Source organism: Theropithecus gelada, chromosome 11 (assembly GCF_003255815.1).
Source record: "Theropithecus gelada isolate Dixy chromosome 11, Tgel_1.0, whole genome shotgun sequence".
In the NCBI taxonomy this organism is placed as follows: Eukaryota; Metazoa; Chordata; class Mammalia; order Primates; family Cercopithecidae; genus Theropithecus; species Theropithecus gelada.
Window position 1 is genome coordinate 118,279,790 of NC_037679.1, and position 24,197 is coordinate 118,303,986.

The 24,197-nt window shown below is 38.0% G+C and overlaps 1 protein-coding gene across 2 annotated transcripts in view; it reads right to left on the bottom strand.

Moving 5' to 3' along the window:
* Positions 1-24,197, bottom strand: part of SOX5 (SRY-box 5) — a 1,043,232-nt gene that overhangs the window by 758,051 nt on the left and 260,984 nt on the right. The window lies entirely within an intron of this gene.

The following is a 24,197-nucleotide window of genomic DNA, read 5'->3' on the forward strand; positions in this document are numbered from 1 at the left end:
ATTCCCAAGAATCAGACTTATGAAAGCAAGGAACCTGTACAAGGGAGGAGCCACAGCGTTGGTTCTGGCTCAGTCGCTCTACTATCAGTCCAGTTCAAGGGAAATTGAGTAATGTCTTGGTGTTCATTTTTATATCATCACTGATTATTCAGTTTTGATCACAAGGTTTACTGTATTTGAATAGTTTTATTACCATACTATACCTTCCTGGAGCATGCCTGGTATCAAAGCATTTTACTCCATTCCAAAATCAGAACTTCTGTTAAGAAGCACAGAAATTCAAATGCCACAATGTTGACAAAGAGAAGAATCCACATTACTTCATTAGTTTACTCATTACTTCATTGAAGAATATTCCACAATGAGAAAAAATTATCATTAAAAACTCTGAACATCAGGCTGGGTATGATGACTCACGCCTGTAATCCCAGCACTCTGGGAGGCTGGAGCAAAAGTAGTACTTGAACCCAGGAGTTCAAGACTAGCATGGGCAACACCGAGACTCTAGCTCTACAAAAAATTTAAAAATTAGCTAAGCATGGTGGCGTGCATCTGTAGTCCCAGCTACTTGAGAGACTGAGGTGAGACGAGCGAGAGGATCGCTTGAGCCCAGGAGGTTGAGACTGCAGTAAGCTGTGGTTGCATCACCATCACTTCAGCCTGGGCACCAAAATGAGACCCCATCTCAAAAAAGCAAACAAACAAAAGCCAACCAAAACTATAACAAAAGAACTTTCAACATGGGAAAGTATGCTGCTGAAGTAAAATAAAGACTGTCTATATAGAGTCAGTGGAGTTTTAAAAATGTATTTCCATAAAAAATTTTACTTAGAAAAAATACCACAAACTCCACTTTTTTTTTTCAGTTAATTGAATTGTCTCATCTGCCCAAATGTAAAGAGACTACCACAATTGTGTTTACTAAGTGAAACAGTGAAATTTTGTCATATCATATATTTGGGTGACACAGAAATTCACAGGTGGTAATTTTACCCACAAGAGGGAGCTTGTATTTTTATATGTTTATTATAGAACATGAAAAACTTGAATTAAAATATGAAGTTCTAAAAATGTCTGTTGATACCATCATCTTTATGTCAGGTCAAGTTTTGAGGTAACCAGATTGCAGTTGGCATATTTTTCTTCAATGACAACATATCACTATGGCAAAAGATTGGAAATATAATTGGAATTTTAAAAACATTTCCTACCTATATTATAATTAGGATTTTTTTAGATACAAGAATGAAGATGTAGCTGGCAAAGCAGCCTGAGAGATAATTCTTTTTAGGTGGTAGTAACATTAGGTGTATGAAATTGACTAGAATTATTATAAGTACTCTGCACCCAAATTTAATTACATAGCAGTGAAATGATAGTTCAGCCATTCTTTTATCAGAAAAGAGGTTGTATAAACTAATAATTTTCTATGTATTTATAGAACAGGAAACAACCTACTTTAAAAATTACTAAGATCGCCAATATTGCTAATATCACTTAAAACTCGCTTAAGAAACATTGTAACTGGCATGATACCACAAGGAACTTTCCTTTCTTAGAGTTGAGAGAAAAAAAAATTGTTAAAAAAAAAAAGCTAAGCTCAATTCCTTCATTTCCTGTAAGGTCCCTAAATAATATCTTAAGTTGTTAAGACTCTCAAAATAAATAAATACACTCTGAACTTTGTAAAAATAAAACGAATTCATCAACTTAAAAACTCCCATCTAAAAAAATAATTTTGACAAGTTTTATTAACCCCGAGTGATCTGTTCTATCACATTCAGAGACACAGAAATAACTGAGCTGAAATTTGTTTTCTGACCCTCTGTAAACTGCAGGGGAGACAGATGATAAGCGTTCTGTCCCTTTCTCCCAGGGTTCTTGTCTCAACTTGTAGAAGATACTATATTACACAGGCAGGGAGTTGAGAAAGAAGGGGTTAATCACTGCTGCTCTTCCTCCTGGAATTTCCAACCTCCCCATTAAATCATTGTTTTTTTCTCCCACTAGGGACTGTGAATCTAATGGACCTAAAATCAATACCTTACAAATGACATAAAAAATATATTCATTTTATGGACTAATGTACCCTAGTGTCTGAATCCTATTTACACCCTCTACTTTAAAAAGGAACGACAGACCCATTTCTGCCAGTAAAAGCTTACTCAGTCACTTCAGTGACATGCTGCAGAATGCACTATCATACTAAAGGGCAGCACGAGGGAAAGATTGGTGGCTGCAAAACCACTACTGTGGAAACTTTCAACACGGTACCGTGAAATTGTGTTAAGAAACACAGTCAGGGAGGAGCACGCAGGTAGCTTCAAAGATGTTAGCCATGTTCTGAGGTGCTTTTATGGGTCTCTGTTTTATCATCTTGTTTCATAACTTAACGTCTATTATGTAAAATTTTAAGTGGATCAAATATTACATAATACCATTTTCAAAACAAACGCAGCTTTCACTTGATAGTGAATTCTATCATGATTGAAAAAACTGGATAACAATTCCTAAGAGGCAGAAATGCTCACTAACATACCACAGCACTATTAGCCAAATAGACATAGTGTGCGAGGAAGCCACATTAAAGCGGACAGAGACAAGCCCCAGAAAGACAAAAGGTATTTCATTTACCAGACACAGCAGGGACACAATCACCAAAGGTGACTACTGCTTGGTGTTTTACATATTGAGAAAGTATGCTTATGAGAGGGCTTTATAATTACAGAATATTCTCCAAACCAAAGGGCCCACGTCAAACACCATTCTTATCACTTAGAAAGTATTAAGCTTAGGTTTTCTAAAAAGCATAATACATTGGTAACTTTTTTAAATTTCGAGAATATCTTCTTCCACATTTAGTATTTTTATGATATCAAATATAGGGCAACGCTGTACAAACGCAAAGATACCTTCATTTTCATTGCAAATATTAAAATATGAGGGGGAGAGAGAGTGAGGAAAGAGAAAAGAAAAAAAAAAAAAAACCCAAAAATTAAGGAAAGAACTTTTCTCCTAGAAAAATATCACCTGACTGACTTTTTGTTTCCATGGGTACAAACAGAAATAGAGAATAATGAATAAGGAAAAAAACTTTAAAACAGATAGTTTTTGAGAGAATTCTAGCAACAAGTCAGCATGAGATTTCCTGTTCAGTTTTACTGGCTTAAAATCTATACGGTTATAAAATTACCAAAAGGGAAAAAAAAAAAAAAAAAAAACTGTTGTTCTTTATTCCATTTGCCAACCAGAGTCATTTATCCCCTATTAGATAAAGTATAATAGACTCTACGGAAAGGGTCATTGGCCTTCCATTTAATGATATTGCCAGCCCCAATCTGCATTTTCCCGGCAATGTCCCTCAACACAGAATAAATGGCTGATCTCTTCACAATAACAGCTGATTTCTATTTATTAAGCTAAAAAGGTCACCATTTTCTACGGCTGGGCCGCCCTGCACTATTGATAATTTTATGCATAAACAAATGGCAAATTTGTGCCACATAAATATGCATTAGCAATTACTTTTTCCTTGGGCAACGCTCACCGCATGCAAATGTGTACCTCGCAGGGCCTGGTAGCTTTTGTTTTAGCTCTTGAACAGTGAAACAAAAGAGCACAATAAACAATTTTAAAATTGCCAATCAATAAGCAATGCAAATGCAAAGGTAAATGGCAAGAAACTTGCTCAGAAACAACAAAAGTGAAGCAGGAGGGGGATGGGGAAGGATTTTCTTTTTTATATTATTTCATTTCTTTCTCTTTGATAATGAAAAGGCTAAAGTACTCTTGACACAGAACAGCTAGCTAGGCTGGTACTAAAGCAGATGCCAGATGGGGAAAGAAGAAAATATACACATGTTGAATAAACACACACATCCCAAAAAGAGAGTAAGAGGAAAACTGTGTTCCTCGATGGGATTGGGGCATCACCTACTCAAATTTCAGATTGTCAATTTCAGAGATTTGTAAGAATATTCAATTTCAGAGATTCAAAGAATTTTAAAACTAAGAGGAGCTACAGAGACTCATAACCAAATCTCAATTCCATAGTATTTTGCTATGCTGTTGTTTCCTAATGTCATCTCCCTCAGAAAAAAAGGAATATACATGATCAATAAATGGGATATCTTTAGCAACACAAAGAAAAGGGGTAAATGAGGAATATATAAGAAATAAAAAGCGATCTACAAAATGTTTAAAATAAAAACCCTAATCTCAAAACAACACAAGAATAATGTCAGGCACAAGAAGCAAGAAGCATAAGAAAAACTAGAAAAAAAAGTGTTGCTCAATTTGAACAGGAAAACAATAGATAACTCAAAAAAGTTGATTTTTTTTAAAATCAGAAATGAGCCTTAAGAGATTTTTTAGTGTTATTTACCAAGCACTATTCTAAGTGCTTGACACTTAGATCCATTACACTTCATCTTCACAAAAACCTCGAAAGATGGTACTATTAGCGCTGCTCCCATTTCCTAGAGCTGAGGCGCAGGGAGGTTAAGTTAATTAGGGCAGTGCTAGATCTGGGTCTTGACCCCATCTGAAGCCAGCACCTGCAAGCATCACTACTGCTAATACTTGCCATCCATTCTTTAAAAGCCATCCATGTTGACCCGGTTGAAAAATTTCTTCTGACCTGTGTAGACAGCTTTACCTTTGCATAAATAAATCACACTGCGTTTTAAACATCTACATTCAGGGCTTATGTGAGTGTCTTTGGCCAAGTGATTAAAATACTTTAGCTTCTGTAAAATACGTAAATATTAACTTGTGTGTTAGTACAGATGTACCTTAGTACATTAGTGCAACACTTCGTGATCCCATCTTGATTTTAATGTAGTTAAAGGTTTTACTATTCCACAAAGGATTAACAAGATTTACCCACAATGTTGTAAAAATAAATATACAAAGTATTCTTGGCTAAATGAAAATAGGCAAACCTGAAATCTAAAACCAGCAAGTGTTTCTGTCTTGCTCAGAGCCAAGAAAGTCTTCACAGGTATCTGTTAGAATCCTGATATTGATCCTAAAAGTCAAACTTCTTTAGAGAAGGTCACAAAACTTCTCCCAGCAATATTTTCCACCTGGTAATATCAGTGTTGGAAGGCCAGGACTGTTGCTTGAACACAGGGTGCCCTTGTCTGAGTAAGAAAAAGACGGCCCCTTGAGGGAGGCCATTCAAAAAATATGCCACCTGCGCAACCATACCTGGTAGCCCTTGAAAAGACTTTAGTGTTTCCTTACTTGGAAAAGTGTTATTGCTAATATTAAACTCTCTCTTTTTATGAACCAAGTACCTACTCTTTAATACGAAATCAGTATAAAGATGCATTCCCCACACGACCGCAGTATCTTACATGTTAATTCAGCTAACTACGTAGCTAGGGTACTCCTGTTTCATTCTATTTTGTTTCAGTTTTCAATCTTTATGGCTGTGTAGATAAAAGCTTGGGTATGTTTTTTCTTATTATTAGCTAAATGCAACCAATATGTGCCCAAAGCCATTAATTTTAACAGGCAAAGTTTTAGTTATAATCATTCCTTGCCCAAATGCTCACTCTCTATGCAAGGTAAGTAATTCAAACTAAAACCATGAATATTCCAACTAAAGTAGAGTTTGTCTGAAATTTCTAAGTACTCATAGACCCTGCTATGTAGAAGTCATGTAAATGGAAGTGAACAGGAAGTATGTAAAAAGCGTAGTTACGTTACATGGACACTGCAATGTCTAAAGGCTCACCATGGGTTTCACAGCCGGGGCTATGTCAAATAGTCACATTGTTTGTCCCCAATCCCACAAAATTAGATTTAAATAGAGGGTACCTTTGGGGGATTCAGAAAGTCCTAGAGAACAACAGGAAATTCTAGTGAAGATTTTGTGTGAACAGCAGGAGGGGAACCACTGCCTCGTTTGCCCTGGGCGAGGGTCTTGCCAGCCACTCTGCTTTAGATGTGTTCTTTCTTTGCCCATCCCCTGCTCTGCTAATCCCTGGTGTAGGCTGATCACTGGAGGTCAAGTTTCTCAGGCTTCTCTAGCAGTCACCTTCCAGGTGAGTTCCACTACTGGGAGGAGAGCTGATGGAGGTGTAAGGAGAATGCGGGAGGCACGCGTTGTTTGTGTGTGTGTGTGTGTGTGTGTGTGTGTGTGTGTGTCTTTAACTTTTTAAACACTTATTATAGACAATTACAAACATATTAAAGAAAACAAAGATACTGGTAAATGCTCATCAACCACATCCAAATTTCAACATCTATGAACCTTCTTCTATTTGAGTTTCTCCCTCATCTTTCCTGGCTTTGCCAGGGGTCTCAGGCAGCAGACTCTCCTTGGTCTACCTCCTGCCAGGCAGGCTCACATGGTTCCAGCTGCAGTCCAGTGACCTTGGTAACCCCACCTCCTCCCTTTGTCTGCACAGTATAAAGGTGGTAGCAATTTTTTGCTGTTCCTGAAGCCTAGCTGCTCTTTTACAATTTTTACTGTCAATGTGTAACACTTTTCCAATATTATATACCACCTTTTGAAAATAATCAGACCGAGCACAGTGGCTCACGCCTGTAATCCCAGCAGTTTGGGAGGCTCAGGTGGGTGGATCACCTGAGGTCGGGAGTTCGAGACCAGCCTGACCAACATGGTGAAACCCCGTCTCTTCTAAAAATACAAAAATTAACTGGGCATGGTGGCAGGCACCTATCATTCCAGCTACTTGAGAGGCTGAGGCAGAAGAATTGCTTGAACCCTTGAACCTGGGAGGTGGAAGTTGCAGTGAGTGGAGATCAAGCCATTGCACTCCAGCTGGGCGACAGGGTGAGTGAGATTCCGTCTCAAAAAAAAAAAGAAAGAAAATAATCAGAGTGGTTCTGACTTCCTGCTTGGACCGTGACCATATAGATTCCTATTTTTATTTTATTTTTTATTATCTGTTGGTAGAACTACCATTTATCCCTTAGTCTGAGCTCCCTTGAAGTATTAACAGGTCAAGACTTCGTAAAGTATGGAACCCTTTCAACAGCATAAAGTCCAGTATGCTGGTCCAACATTTGCAATGCCTTAAGTATGGTTCCCCATATATAATATTCATGTTTTCATGTACAGTCTATTTTACATGACAATAAACAATCTATTCGTATTCTATACCTTTTATTGAATGCTTAATGATATTCTTTTCAAACTTGATTTGTCTTAATCTATGGGCCAGTGAAAGAAGAACAGCACTGTACTGGCTCTGGAAATTCTACATTAGTGTCTAACATCACGGAAATCTGCCTAGTCTATTTAAAGGAGGTAGCTCAATCTGGCATGAAAATACATTTCTCCAGTAGTAGGTGGCAGCCACTAGTTAACCAAGTTTATATCTTAGACAAAACATGTTTAACATGCAGTCATTTGTTTATTTCTAACAAAACATGATCTTCCAGTGTTAGGAATAAACACACACACATATCATAAAAATGACTGATGTTCAATGGCTCTTACAAAATCACATTTTGAAAAATTATGGGATGATGAATCAAACACATAGATTACATTTCCGTGAAACAGACATGAGCTTAATAATTAATGGGAAAAGATAAAAATAATATTTACAATTTTGTCTAACCCAAAACACTCGAATAATTATGTAATCATATAGCTAGGTGAAGACATACTTACCAAATTTGAACTAGAATCTGTAAGGAAATTTTAAAATATGAAAAAAAACTAAAATAGATATGATGGACTTAATCCACAAGCTGAAACTTTAACCTGCTTTAACATAAAGTCTTACTATATAAATAGAAAATACAGAAGAAAACATGTGCTTTAAGCATAATTCACAAGACTTTGTAATTTTTGACAATCACAATACAAGCAAAAAATGGGATGTGGCAGTAAAAAAAAAAAGGGAAAAAGAGGATACAGTTAATAATTGTAGTGTCCAATCAAATGCAGGTAAAACTAACAACAATGGTAAGACAATATTTCAAACACGAGTTCCAGAACTGGTTTCAATCCTGTATGTAGGGAACTGGGCAGATATTCAACAGTCAGAAAAGATCAACCCGGAGCATAGAGTGCATGACAATTGTGCTAAATCAGGTGCTATTAGGAGGAGAAGATACACTCAGTTTGAAAAAGATCAAATTTAAGAGCATGGGAGGGCCAGTCATAAAGTACAATCAGCGATTTGAAGGGTTGTCATTTGGAAGAGTAAGACTAGATATATTGTCTCATGCTCCAGATAAAAGAACAAGAGTTTTTTTAATATATAATTTTTATTTTTTTAGAGACAGCGTCTCACTCTGTCATCCAGGCTGGAGGGCAGTGATACCATCATAGCTCATTGCAACTTCAAACTCCTGGGCTCTAGCGATATTCCTGCCTCAGCCTCCCAAAGCGCTGGGATTACAGGTGGGAGCCACTCTGTCTGGCCCTGTTTTTGTTTTTAACGGCAGGATTATGGGGACACACGTGTCAGTACATCATGAAAAATAACTTTTTAAAATAAGCTATCCAGCAATGGAATAAACTGAAGGCAGCCAAATGTTTTAGGGTACAAGCAGGGCTGCGGATACAGAAAGAATGGGTCACTCTGGCTTTGTTACTTATCCAAGTGATCTTGGACACAGTCAATTAACCTATTTATGCCTCAGTTTTCTCATTGGTAAATTTATTCCGACATACACCATACCAAGGAAAGGTAAAAGATCAAACAGAGACTGACTACAGAACCATCTGTCAGAGGTCTGGGAATAGGATTTTTGAACTAAACTAGATATTGGGTCATGTAGCTTTAAGACCCATCCTAAGTGAGACTAAACTATTCTAGTCCTCGAAGTTCAGGTGGATATGCTCATTTCAGGCAGGAAAGGTTGGCTCTAAATATTTAAAAGCGGGAAAAGTTTGTTGCAATTCTGCATTTTTTAAAAAGTTATAGCATCAGATAGAGAAAAGACATTCATATTTGACCCAAAAGAAAGCTAAATAAAACTTACAAGGTATTTTTAGTTAATAAAAGATATCTAACATCAGAAAATAAGTCAGATATGATTATTTAAAGCAGCAATATTCATTTTTGAAAAATTTACACTATTAACTTTTTCTCCTCTTTAAAATCTCTACTCAATTTACAGATACTTCTTGGCTACAGAGGAAACATGAACAAAGTACTTGTGCTTTTTGAACACTGAGTGCTGCTTCCTTGCCGCTGTCAGCCAAGCCTTTCCACCACTCCTTCAACCGTGCCTTCTGTCATGGCTACTCAGCACATGGCAACCCAGAAGAAAACAGAAGCGCGAGCTCAGCGGGGCTAAAGGGCATCTTCAAAAACAGTGATTCTCAAATCTTTTTTTTTTTTTTTTTTTTTGTAATGCCCCAGGGTTCTTCTAGTTATTTCAAGGAAAGCTCTAAAATTTCAAGAAATTCTTAAAATCATTTTTTCTTATCCTAAAAATTATAGATCTCTCGGGGCTTTTCAAGTCATTTTACTTAAGCGATCTGATTTGAGTTTCAGCGATGCTTTATGGTAGGTAGGACAGGGTTGATCCCTCTCTTACAAAGAAAAAACTCCGAAAAATTCTGACTAGACCCCAAATCACAGAACTACAATGCAGCAGGACAAAGGTAAGAACCCAAGTCCGGTCGTCTGTACTGCCCTCCATAATCTATAACAGATCACACCCAGGAGGAAGAACTGGCAAAGAGGTAATTTTGGAAACCCTCAAACTACGGAAGCGTTCATTTCTTTCCAGGGCCATGAATGTTTATCAGGATCATGCAGCACTCTCTATGTGCCTTCTTATTCATTGACAGAATATTGTTTTCACTTTTAAAGTGGGATGAGCACAGTGCTTCACAACTGAGGGTCACTTTGTCCCTGGGGGACATTTGGGAGTGTCTGGAAATATTTTTATTGTGATGACTTGGGGAATGCTACTGGCATCTAGTGGGTAGAGGCCAGGGACGTTCTAAATATCCTACAGTGCCCAGGACAGCTCCCCACAACAAAGAATTATCTGATCCAGAATGGAAGGGGTGCTAAAGTTGAGAAACCCTGGATTAGCAGTATTTTTACTTAAGCCATCTGTTTTTGTCTCTTACTTTTGTTACATAAACATGATAATGCTTTCAGAGTATAACATTTTCCGGGTGCTAATGACTGGTTTGGCATAAGACTATCAGCTCTTAGATGGTCACTAATTCCACAAAATGCCCTGTGCCTTAATCTTTGCTGTTTGACGATACATTGAACAGTGGTTCAAGTGACAGAGGTCACCGTTACTGAGATAAATCGTTCATAAAATAATTTATCATGGTATTTATAACAGTTTGCTTATAAGAGTGTTAAAAATAAAGCAATGCAAATGGAGAAAGTCAGAATCATACATTTCAATAATATGAATTGGAAATGGAAATTCAATTGTGAATAAAGGAGGAACCTTTGACTTTTCTGTTATGTACAGCACACATCAAAAACCTTGCAACAATGCATGTCCAATCTTTAAAAAAAAAAAAAAAAAAAAAGACATGGTGAGCAAGGAGTGTGCGGCCCCTCCCCGCCACCTGCACTCCAATCTTTAAAAGTGAATTTGGATCTCTTTTTACATGCGAAGTTTTTCAACAGACATTATAATAATTAATAATCTCCTCTTCTCAGAGAAACCTTTTATTCTTTGCCACAGTTCATTCTCTGTCTCATGATGTCTTCTGCGAGGCATCTTTCTTGCTTAGTCCTTAGATATGTAACCACCTAAATAATGACTTTGATCTTAGAAACTTAAACTTTTTCTTTCACATGTCCCTTTAAGAATCTGAAGAGGGAGGCCAAGGTGGGCTGATAGCTTGAGCTCAAGAGTTAGAGACTAGCCTGGGCAACACGGTGAAACCTCCTCTCTACCAAAAATACAAAAAGTAGCCGGGCATGGCAGCTTGCATCTGTGGTCCGTACTGGGGAGTCTGAGGCAGGAGGATCACTTGAGCCCAGGAGGTGGAGGCTGCAGCGAGCCATGATCACGTCACTGCACTCCAGCCTGGGTGACACAGTGAGAACATGTCTCAGAAAAACAAAAACAAAAAAGAATCTGATGAAAGTTACAAACCTAATCCATAAAAATACAAATTTCCATATTGACAGACTTCTGTACTTATTATGAGTAAAGGCACTGAAGGCCTTTCTTCAGGACAGTCTTATGGACATTTGTATCTTGAAAGTCTTAGAAGATAGAGATATTATCTTCCTGTAGAGCAAAAGGCAGGTTTGTTTACTATCCATTATCACAAGGATAATGTCTCACTTAGGGCCAAAGGTCAGGCGTGCTTCCTGTGCATTATAAAAGCCTGGGGTTCCCTAAGCTCAAGTTTTCTCCCCCTGAAGTGTAAACATCACCAGACTCTCTTTCAATCACCATGTGGGAATCAGGGCTCAGAAAACTGGTACTAATGCTAATACCTTATCTACGACTCTCCTTGTGAGTACTAAACTTTCCTTTGTCTGTGATCCAAAAGTCTAGTGTCTTCTGCCAGTATTCATGGAATTATGCAGGCTGCTATATTAGCTTACAAATAGGGTAAAAATCTCAGACCCTTCACAGTTCTTAACCATGTACCCAGAAGACATAAGCATACTGTTTTTAACAGATGGCCATTTTATCCCATATCCAAATCCAGAAGGCTAAAAGTATTTATTTGGATATCTTAGTCAGTAAACAGAGTGGAATGACCATAGACTCTAATTTCTGAAAAGTACTTTAAAAATCCTACAATGTTAGGTTTATTCCAACAAAAATGTATTTGGCTAATGATAGTAATAATAGTCAGCATTAATTGAGTGCTTTCTATATGCCAGGCACTTTGTCAGGAGCCGAGCAAATATTATTGAAATTTATTCTGACAATAGCACTGATGAGGCAGCCATTATTATCCTTATTCCACTATGGGGAAAATAAGACCTAGGGAAATTAAATAACTTGGCAAAGGCTACACAACGGGTCAGCGTTGGAGCCAGGATTTAGGTTCAGAGGTAGAATGTGAGCTCATCTTGTGTTCTCCTAAAGTTTCCTTTTCTGCCTCCTCACCCCCTTCCCCCAGCCACACTGGTGGTATAAAGGCATGGACCCTGCTCCTGATGGACTCATGCTATAAAGAGGAAGAGATATAAAAAGAGTTCCAAAAGAATGTCCTAAAGGCTTTCACAGAGTATGCACAGGAAGTTTCTAGAGCAAGAGAAGGGCCCAGCTTTCTCCAGGAGTCACCAATAGCTTCCCAGACAAAAGGATAATGAAGGCGAGTCTTAAAGGATGATCAGAAGTAGGTCAGGTAAAGAACCAGGGGTCTTGATTTTACACATGAGGAAACAGAAGCCCAGACATAGGGCTAAGTTCACATAGCTACTTTTAAAAACAGGGTTGCAGTTTGATGGCTGATGAATTTTCACTATTTCTTGCTGCTTACAAAGATTATTCCTCACTTTGCATCAGGCAATAGGCATTATCTACTGTTTATGCTGTGATTATTCTCCTTGTATTATTATTTTAAAAATATGACATCATGAGGCACTGGGCAGTCAAGAAAATAATATGTGAACATAGTGTCATAAGAGAGCTTCTTTGCTAAGAAGGGCACACAGCACATCACAAAGTATCCACAGTGTTAATAAATCACTTGGAAATTTAAATGTTATTTTCTGTTACATTTTATTGAGGGACTTATCATGATTATAGACAAAGTTCCAACAAGGTCAACATCAATGTTCCAAAGGCATGAGCAGGTAAGCTAAAGAGAGATCAAATAAATTGTTTAAATGGTACAGCATAGGTAGTTCTCACGAATGTCTCTGCAACCAGCCTAACTTCCATTAACATAGTTAGAAACTCTCTGATATGAAGAAAATTACTATAACTTCAGATATTACTCTAAGGAGCTATTGCTGTAGAATAGAAATGAAGAGATGTAGATAAATCCGCTAATGTTCATCTTATTCACATAAAATGTGCATATAGAAACAGAAAACAGAAGCAAGAAATTCAAGGAAAGCATGCTCAATAAAGATTTGAGTCCAGCCGCAACACTTTCTAAGTTATTAATATAGTATGTTCATATAGGTTCTAATAGAGTATGGCTCAGTATTGTTTGATAGTTAATACCTGGAATTAAAAAGTGAGGTGACAAGCATATTGACTAAATGAGCAAAAAATTACCACAATATTCCTGGTTGACCAGACTCTGTTTTTGTAGGACAGCATCACCACCACCATCACTACCATCACGACATGTATTAGAACCACTACGGTTGCCAGAGATGAATGTGCTGTGGTCTCTGCTCTGTAGCTTGCACTTATGGATGGGTGGAGGTAGAGGTAACAATAACATACAGTTAAATAAAACAAGTACTGTAATTCACCCAACTAACTCATACAGAGCACTTGCTCTGAGCAAGGCACTATGACAAGCTTGACAAAGGAATCCAAGAAAGAGAGGGAAGTAAGGACTGGAACTAAGGAGAAGAAAAAATGCTAACGGTGACTTGCACTTCAAACACGGTTGTTTCTAGTTCTTATCTGAACTGGAAATGATCAATAGTGGCAGGGTGCCAAGATCAATGGCAGCCCCGGGTCAGAATCACTGACATCAATATGGTCACTATTACTCAGTCTCATCAAATTGCAGAATTCTTTTGCAGTAAAGAAAACTGGATAGTGTTTAATAGAATTTCACTAAAAAGGTTAAATTACTTGAAAATCTATTTAAAAGTTGCATAAATAAATTTTTTGAAATGCTTTTCAATATTTAAAGAATACCTAAAATGTGGCTTATTCATCATAGTTGTAAACCAATGTAAGAATCATAGATACATTGTTGGCCGGGCGCGGTGGCTCAAGCCTGTAATCCCAGCACTTTGGGAGGCCGAGATGGGCAGATCACGAGGTCAGGAGATCGAGACCATCCTGGCTGACACGGTGAAACCCCGTCTCTACTAAAAAATACGAAAACTTAGCCGGGCGAGGTGGCGGGCGCCTGTAGTCCCAGCTACTCGGGAGGCTGAGGCAGGAGAATGGCGTAAACCCGGGAGGTGGAGCTTGCAGTGAGCTGAGATCCGGCCACTGCACTCCAGCCTGGGTGACAGAGCGAGACTCCGTCTCAAAAAAAAAAAAAAAAAGAATCATAGATACATTGCACTTATGTACCTGCTACAAAATGAGAACTCATTAGGGGAAGACAGAAGTTTTGTGAGACTTGAAACTTAGATGATTTGGGATACCCTATTTAAAGAAAGACAAAATTTGGACCTTTTCACAGAGACCACAATTTCACAAAGAGAATTTTGTAGAGATAAAGAAGATAATCTATAGTCTGACACAGTTGATATAATTTTGTTCTTCTTAGTTTAGAAAAGTTTCTTCCATCTTTACAACTGGATTTTGGTAAGGCCATGTCATATTCTCAGGCTGCATCAAGTTTGAGAAAACTTGTAATCAAGTTTCTTGTGAGCTGTAACATTTCGAAGAAATTTCCAGACTAGCTTCTGGCTTCATATATTTAACACACAGTTCCTCTTCCACTACCTGCATACTTCAAGTGTCTCATGACATAAGAGATGACCTGTGGCCCTAAAACCTGGTGTTATACTATCAAGTGAGTCAGCTGTAGGATTATTCCTAGGAGAAATTTCCATGATGGAACAGCTACTAATAACATATCCATAGTGACTATAATGTAGACCCAATAGATCTCGCTGGGTTGAGTGAGATATGCTGACATCACACGTAGTCACTATACTATAATAACAAGGGACTGCAGGTGATGTGAATATATCCCACTCAATCCAACAAGATCTATTTTCCTTTACATGATTCCTCCAATGGCCACATCACCTCCACACTATAGCTATAAGGGGATATGTGATGGAAGGAGAGTTGGAATACAAATAGTGAGAATAACCAATTTGCAACTCCAACAAAACATACGCCCATATGATCACACTGCTAGTTCTCAACATTTACCAGAGAATGGGCTTAAGTTTCACTCACTTCAAGACAAACCTGCCTGTGGTTTTCACCAAGGCTTTTTAATATTTATCATGTTTAACATGAGGTAGTTATATGGTCACCAGTTAAGTCAGTTAAATAAACTATTACATTCTGTCCCCCATTACAACAATTCTTTTAAAATTTACATGGGTATGGCTGTATCTACAAAAGGAATCTTCAACATAATATATGAATACTTCTGAAAATACTGTGAGAGATAGAAGAATATCAACGTATTAAGGACTGGTAATGCAGTTTATAAAAAAAAAAGGGTGGGAAAGAATCTTCATCGATTATATAGAGACAGACATTAATATTCTAGAAGGTAAGCATTTATATATCAATATCAATATTGACAGGATTGTAAAGATTTGCCGATTTTCCATTTTTATTATCACCTTTTTAAGTCAATGGGACCAATCTCACCATCTTGCTGACGTGGCATACTGATACTAGTTTCTGAAAATTATACTTTTCCAAACTATCAGAAAAGGGTTGCTTATGTTCTTTAGCCCTTCTCCTCCTCAAATGGCATAAAGTATCAAGCCTAGTTTATCTCTTTTGATTGTTCTATGGTGTGTCTAGTGAAATAAATCACCTTGTCACAAAAGTAAATAGCAACAGAATGGAAACAGCTACATTAAATAGTAAAGCACCATTTATAACATTATTCTGACAGCCTAAGTCCTGCAAAACAAAAAAATAAGATCTGAAAGTTGCTGCTGCAAAAGCATCAGAAATACATGTGTCCGTAAGTGCAGATTCAAAATGCTCAACAGAATTCTGATGTAGGGACCATACAGAATTAGATCAAATGTATCCATCTGTTCGCCTTCATGTAAATGATGCTCACATGACCAGTGCTGGGACCTCTTCTAGGACAGGCCTTGAGACTTTCATTACATCTGTCACTTCCCCTGTTTACAGCTGCCTCATCAGTAACTCATGGGTTTTTTTTCCTAAACACTCAGAATAGCATCCCAAGGAAATAGCACCAGGAAAAGAGTGATTCCTTTATTTCTCTTCTCTCTACCTGATTTCGGTCTCAGTAACTAATTTAATCTCAACTGTAATACACTCTTCATGGATGCATGGAAACACCTCAAGAAAGCACTGTAGTTTCTCGTTTCCACTTCTGGAACTCAGAGGGGCCTATTTCATAAGCAAATGTGAATACCTCCATGCAAATGCCCACACTCTGAGAAGCACTGCCCCTTCCACACTTTCTACCTCTTCCATGTGGTACACGGAATGGAGCCATCAAAATGCACAGCGTCCAGCAGGTTTAAACAGTTCTACACTTGACACCGCCAACAATACATCTAAGAGGGAAGCAACACTACAACCTTCATCTCTGGATGGACTAGATTGTTACGGTGGCTGCATTTTACTGAAGGCAAACATGTTTCCCTGAAAACAAAGTTTCATTTGCTGCACACAAAGTAGCTCTGACCCGAGAGGGATGAAGCTGACAGTGGCCAAGTTAGGAAAACCTAATCTCCAAAAATTGCACAATTCATGTCTCTTGGTTCTGCAATTGGACTAATGCTGCATTTTCTGAAACATTTCCTCTTTGAGAAAGCACATCAGGTCTTAACATCCACAAAAGGGGCCGGGCGCGGTGGCTCACGCCTGTAATCCCAGCACTTTGGGACGCCGAGGCGGCGGATCACGAGGTCAGGAGATCAAGATCATGGTGAAATCCCGTCTGTACTAAACACAAAAAATTAGCCGGGCGAGGTGGCGGGCGCCTGTAGTCCCAGCTACTCGGGAGGCTGAGGCAGGAGAATGGCGTGAACCCGGGAGGGGGAGCTTGCAGTGAGCCAAGATCACGCCACTGCTCTCCAGCCTGGGGCACAGAGCGAGACTCTGTCTCAAAAAAAAAAAAAAAAAAATCCACAAAAGGTAAAATATGGAATTCCATTGACACAATAAGGTATAGGAAACAGCCCACCTTTCCCAAGTCTGCAGTTTATACATTCGCGATAAGAAATATCCACCGAAAGTTTAGCACAGACCTATACAGAATGTATTTATTATGTATAAGATACATATATGAACTCACAAATAAAGAAATTTTACATGTAAGTACATACGAGAAAGAGCAGCATACCAATGGTTTCTTTTATTGAAAGCACGTTTTTTCCTTACTAATACTTTCTAGTGCTACAGGATCTTCATACTCTCCTGCACAACAAACTCACACTTCTCCTTCAATACCCTCTTGTTTAAGCACATGTATCTATTCAAAGTCTTTGCTGCAACACAGAAAATGAATCGAAGAAACAATATATGTACTGGCTATTTAAGACACCCCCGGCCGGGCGCGGTGGCTCAAGCCTGTAATCCCAGCACTTTGGGAGGCCGAGGCGGGTGGATCACGAGGTCAGGAGATCGAGACTATCCTGGTTAACATGGTGAAACCCCGTCTCTACTAAAAATACAAAAAAAAACTAACCGGGCGTGGTGGCGGGAGCCTGTAGTCTCAGCTACTTGGGAGGCTGAGGCGGGAGAATGGCATGAACCCGGGAGACGGAGTTTGCAGTGAGCCGAGATCACGCCACTGCACTCCAGCCTGGGAGCACAGCGAGACTCCGTCTCAAAAAAAAAAAAAAGACACCCCCAAACACTTTAATCCTGACATTTAAAACTGCTTGCACTGTGGACAGAAGTGCAAATATGTAAAGACTAATAAATTTCTTGCTGTGAATTATTTGTGCTCACTAAAGGATATTTTGTTCAGTGAAACTAAAACTGTTTTTTTGAGTTTTTTGTTTTTTTTTTTTAATGGAGTCTCGCTCTGTCACCCAGGCTGGAGTTCAGTGGTACTGCAACTTCTGCTTCCCAGGTTCAAGCTTTCTCCTGCCTCAGCCCCTCCTGAGTAGCTGGGATTACAGGCACACACCACCACACTTGGTTAACTTTTGCATTTTTTGGTAGAGACGAGATTTTACCAAGTTGGCCAGGCCGGTTTAGAACTTCTGACCTCAAGTGATCTGCCCATCTTGGCCTCTCAAAATACTGGGATTACAGGTGTAAGCCACCGTACCTGGCTTTGAATACTGTTTTTTTGTGGAATACCTTTTATTTGGTATATCTAATACGCTGCCTATAGACTATATGAATCAGGATCTGTGTGCAGTATAAAGCCAACGGTCTTTGTTAATGAACATTAAGTAAAAACCTCATTTTACCCAGTGCATTATTTTAGAATACGTCTCATCCTTAAAATCTCAAGCACTCACAGCAAGAATAAAAAATTAAATCTGAGAAATGAAATATCCTAAAACGGTGCTGAAAAACTTCATAATCTTTCACTTGATCACCAAGCCAAGGTTTATGTGAAACTCCATCATAGGGCACTTAGCTTCTGAATTAGCAGAAATCTATCTTTATAAGTTGGTTTTATTTCATTAAGAGATCATCATCAAAATTCATCTAACTTATCATTTCTCATGAATGTTTCAGCAGGAACACTGCAAAATAACACAACAGAAAAAGGTAACTGTGTCCACATTATCGTGAGATTTCCTTGCTGATAAATGAGAGAAGTCACAGACATTTAAGACTATTTGACAGTGAAGCCACAGTGCCCCTTCTGCAGTGTCTTTCTCTAAAACTCGATGTCCTTGGTGAAGAAGTGAGAACTCTGAATAGATCTAGCTGTGGTTCACAAAAATCAGGTCCAAAGACCAGCACCTCTTGAGCTTGTTTCTCCCTTCTTCTTTGACATAGTTGTCAGTTATAAGTATATGTAGATATTTATAATGTAAAACTCATGAATAAGTGAGGAAAATACCTTTTGAAGAAGTGAAAAGCAATGGTTGTGTCTTTCTCGCTGAGAATTCTGATAATTCAACTTTCTGACAGTAGCAATCATGTCAAATGTCAGGGCAGTGAAAGTAATATGGAATCACTCTCCTACGCAGCCAATATGTTCTGTAGATTTCTTGTCCTAACTAAGGCATTATCACTTCACAGTTATCTAGAAAGCAAATCTGTAATCGCCAGATACGTTGTGCTTAAGAAAAAAAGTAGTTTGAAAAAAATGCTACGCTCTTTTATTTCTTAGTATAGTTTCTGCCACCTGGATACTTGCAGACCCCACATGGCCCTACATAGACAGACAGACACACACACACCCCCACGGTCCTGTAGCTAATCCCTCATCGACTCATTACCCCAAACTGTCAGACAGTTAATTGAATTCATTTTTTTTATATTTGACAGTTAGAGACATGAAGGTAGCTATGCTAAGTCATTTACAGTTTTAACTTAGAGGAAACTAAAATAGAGTTTAGGTTCTTTCTCATTCATCTACTTAAATTTCTTCCTTGTAATTAAAATTGTGGATCCAACCTGTAACTCGGTGAAAATTTTGAAAGTGACTAATACTCATTACCCAGGAGGCTTATCTAACATAATGTACATTACAGAGCACGGAACCTATGGGTTTAAAATCACTGATTCTTTCTGTTCAAAACAATCAGTGCTGAACTTCATCTTCGACAGTATTCCCATTCTCAGATTTTTTCTTTCTTTCCAATGAAACAAACTGTCCTCTTCTTTCTCCACGGGCTAAAAAGCAGCCCAATTCTGCAGCATGGGTGTAAGGAAATGGAATTTCATTAACTACCACAAGTGGTCCACAAGCTAAATTAATTAACCAAAACAGGTGAAATCCCCACTCTCTTCCTTAAATATTGCTAAAGCAGCATCGCTTCAAATAATGAACAGATCCTCCGTAGCCGGCAAATGACTCAACAAGCAGAGAAAGTCTGATGTCTTTTAAGATTGTCTTTTGTATTCTCACTGCATTCCCAGTGCTGCAGGTCAGGTCAAGAACTTCAGGAACTATTGCACTATGGAAACGCAGCATCTGTGGGTCTGGAACTGTGAGTGACTGACTGCTCAGAACATTCTCCGAAGGAAAATAACTGTGCAAGGGCATACTGTACCAGCTGCCAGCTCATGACTAGCACTGTCTGCTGAGCAGGAGTAATGGTGCTTATCCTGGGAGCCAGCATCCAACATCAATGCTCTCACCCTTTTCTACTCCCTATTTCCTTAAACTTAGCACTTCCATATGAATATTAGATGACAGTTATTGAATATATATGTAGGTTAACTATTACTGAAAAGTTATTAATCACTCTCCCTACAAATAAACATTCCTCCTTTTTTTCAAAGTGACGATTTCTCCTTCTTCAAAAATTACACGATGTTCTTAATCCCCAAAAGTGGCAGTTTTATTCATTTTATTTTATTTTTGAGACAGGGTTTCACTCTGTCACCCAGGCTGGAATGCAGTGGCATAGTCTTGGCTCATAGCAACCTCCTGGGTTCAAGCGATCCTCCCACCTCAGCCTCCCCAGTAGCTGGGACCACAAGCATGCGCCACCATCATGTCCAGCTAGTTTTTGTATTTTTTGTAGAGAAAGGTTTTGCCATGTTGCTCACGCTGGTCTCAAACTCCTGGACTCAAGTGATCCACCTACCTTGGTCTCCCAAAGTGCTGGGATTACAGGTATGAGTCACCATGCCCAGCCAACAGTGGCAATTTTAAATTAAAGAAACTGAATTTTAATGGATCTGACAAAACATTATTAAACTTCTCTTCCAATTCCAAGTGTATTAAAATGGGTATGTATTCATAATATTTTTAAAAGTTGTTTCATTATATTTTATTCAACGGAGATGAGTAATAGGGCCAGTCATTAGTTATACAGAAATGTTATATTCAAATACCATATTATGTAGTAGCACCAGCAGCAACGGTGTTACTATGTACTAACAGAACAGTTTCTATAAGTTACCTATTATCTCTAGTATTTTACATATTTTTTTTCATTTAAATCTCAGAAAAATACTATGAGAGAGGAACTTGCATTTATCTACTTGCTGAAGGCCACACAGGTAGGAAGGTGCAAAACCATAATTCTAATTCTGATTCCAGAGTCCTTACTCTTAAAAAAAATAAAAGATAAAATAAAATAAAATAAACGACCAAAAGGAAAATAACTAACCAGAGGCAAAAAAAACTGCACTATTTTAAACCGGATTGTGAATGTATTTTTGGAAGGTTAAATTTTTTAAGTATGTAAATAGTCAGCAGTGGGAAAGTTAACCACATACATCCCTAGTTTTTAGTATGTAAAATATCATAAAGAGTTTTCATATTATTAGAAAAAGATGGCCAGGAAAGGCTATTGAGCTGTTATTTCACAGTGAAAGTTTACGAGTATTGGGTCTATGTGTGAGAATACAGCAGCTATCCACATTCCAGGATAATTCATAGCTATAGATGTTGAGTCGTCTTTTCTCTACTGTGCAGGGTGAAACACTTGAATTCAGAGATTTTATTACCTATACAAAGAGTTACTGATGTTAACTCTTGCGTTTCTGGGTGGGTCTTTATCTTCTTACATTATCTCCAAGACTGACCACTAGTCCTGAGGAAAATTTCATTTCAATGATTGGTCTGAGTAGCTTTGATTCTAAATTCCCCTAAAATGTGAGAGAATATTCAGCAATTTACGACAGGTTATCTATTTGATGTTAAACGTCAGAATAAACGGGGAAAAACAGACCCAAGTCTGAAAGAATGAAGGTGTTTACAAACTATCTCTCATTCTTGATATCCAGCCAGGTGAAAATCTCATATTTTGTTTTTTGGTTTTTTTTCCTTTTTAACTGCCAGTGCTTGTATCTGGGTATATTAAAAGGCCTTAGCGATTATAACCTATCCAGGCAGGAGCTCACATTTTACAACTTACTGTCTATTGTTTAACAGATTTAAAATTTTCTGCACAGCATCTTCACATCTCTAGAGAAAGCAGGCTATATAAATTCAAAATAAACAAACACTAGACAGTTTATGTGGTAGCACTTTTGATTTCCTGATATGCCTTCCCAACTGGCTCATGAACGTGAATTCATTTAATAAATTAATTTCAGAAAAATAAAACAAATTTATCCCTAGTGAACGTCATTCTTTCCTACTACGCCAACTAAGTGATCCGAAGTTCTGCATCAAACAAAGGCTTATTTCTAGTGGCAAAAAAATGTGTCTCCTCTGACATGATGCTTATCATCTGTGTCTACCCGTGATTTGATGACCCCTTATCATGCTCTCTGTGTGATATTTAATTTGCTAAGACTAAAGAGGCCATAACAACCCTTCATTTAACCAAGAAATCTCAAAGGTATATACAATTCTGGAGGCATTTCCTAAAGAAACAAAACAAGTCCAAGTTTTTCCTTATGAACTTCAACGAGAAAAAAACAATGCAGGAGTTCAGGGAATATCTGAGAACGAAGCAAAACACTGCTTTCACGAACAGCTTAAACTTATTTTAAACTTATTTTGACTTATTCAAAAGCCACAATGCTACATCTTTAATGGTTGACAAAGTTCTGAGACTGAAATTCTGCCAGTGGTAACTTCTGGGTTCAGAAAAATAGAAAAACATGCCAGAAGGAGGAAAACCTGTGGATATAGGAAAGGGAGACCCTACATATAAGAATTAAAGTATACTGGAATTCAGCTATATCTGCATTAACTATATGCGTTAGCTAGTTACAGGAAGCCTTAAAAATGGTGTTAAATGCACCATCTGGAATCTTGCAAAATGAACTTTTACCTGATGGTTGGTGGCAATTTATTACTAAACACAAGAGAGATGTGTGAGCTATTTTGGACTCAAATAGGACATTATCCTTGCAACAAGACCAATATTCACTAAGCAACAAATCCACTGAGCGGTATAACAGATCACTGAAATTGTTGTAAAGATCCTATAGCATTATGGATTTCAGTCTGTGAACCAAGAGATTTTTATTCCTTCTGTTACTCTCTCCCCACAACTTCTTTCTTCCAGGAAGTCATCCAGTAATAGTTTTTCCAAAACTATAATCTTTCTTAAATTTTCATACTTTGAGCCTTAAAAACAGTATATTGCCTATTCACATAGGCCCCAATCCCAGAGGTAGCTGATAGTCTACACGTCACCACAAGTTGTGAGAACCCAGTGTTAGGATTTTACTGCTGCAGGGACCAGACGCTCATTTTAAAACTGCTTTCCGCTATACCATTTTGTCTCTGTGCATATGTTGAATATGTGTGCCTTAACTGGAATTAATTTGCATCTATTAAGAATGTTGACCTATGTCTTTCAAATGATCCTTGGATAGTTTCATACAGAAAACCTTCTTCTTCTACCACTGCCACTACAAAAGCTTAGGAATAACAAGAATTAGAAGGTCTCTGTACTCTCAGCAAGTGCCCTGAGGTTGCCTCAGTGCTCCCTGCCATGAGCCAACAGCTGCCATAACCTTCTGCCATGCGGAAGACCCAGGGACAAGCAGCCCGCAAGCTCTGCTTCCTAGTTTGCCTCCAACTGCATACATAAAGTCACTGTTGATCCTGACACTCTAATGCCAATAGTAGTTATTGAAAGTGTTCCAATTCAAGAGACAATCTAATTCTCTTAGACCTATTCCACTTTGTACTGAAATGCCATGACAGCTGTCTTAAAAAGTTGCCCCAAATGCCTTGTGTTAAGTGTCTGGATTATTTATGGAAAGCATCAATCTCAGTGGATATATCTAACAATAACCATGACTATATTTTATTACAATGATGAATATTCCTTACGATATACTACATATAATCATGAATGTATCTCATAATATCTTATGATATATTATGATAACCATGAATTATGTATTTTCCACCTCTCCACATTCAAATAAAAGAGCAAGTGCCAAAATGTAACTCTGTGGAAAGTTTCCAGCAATACTAGAACAGTTAGCTTGTTAATAGAGCAATATAATGCAAAGGGAGATTAATATTTTGAATTATTCAGTCCTTTATTGCAGTTTCTAACAATGTAATGTTCTGATTGAAATGTTTATTTCTGAAGTTGTTCTTTTTCTGTTATTTTTTTAAAAAGCGTGAGTGTGCACATGTAAATTTGTACTGTCCTGGGTGGAGGATGAAGAAAAATGCATTTTCCTGCCCCTGGCTGCAGGAAGTCAGCAAGCTGTGCAGACATCAGGGATAAAATGACTGTGATTGAAGCTGATTTTAACACACTGAGAATCTTTTCCCCCAGTTCTGTTCTTTGGGCAAAATACAACAACTACATCAGTTCTGATGAGACAAGAAGTAATAGTAATTTTTTTGCTAT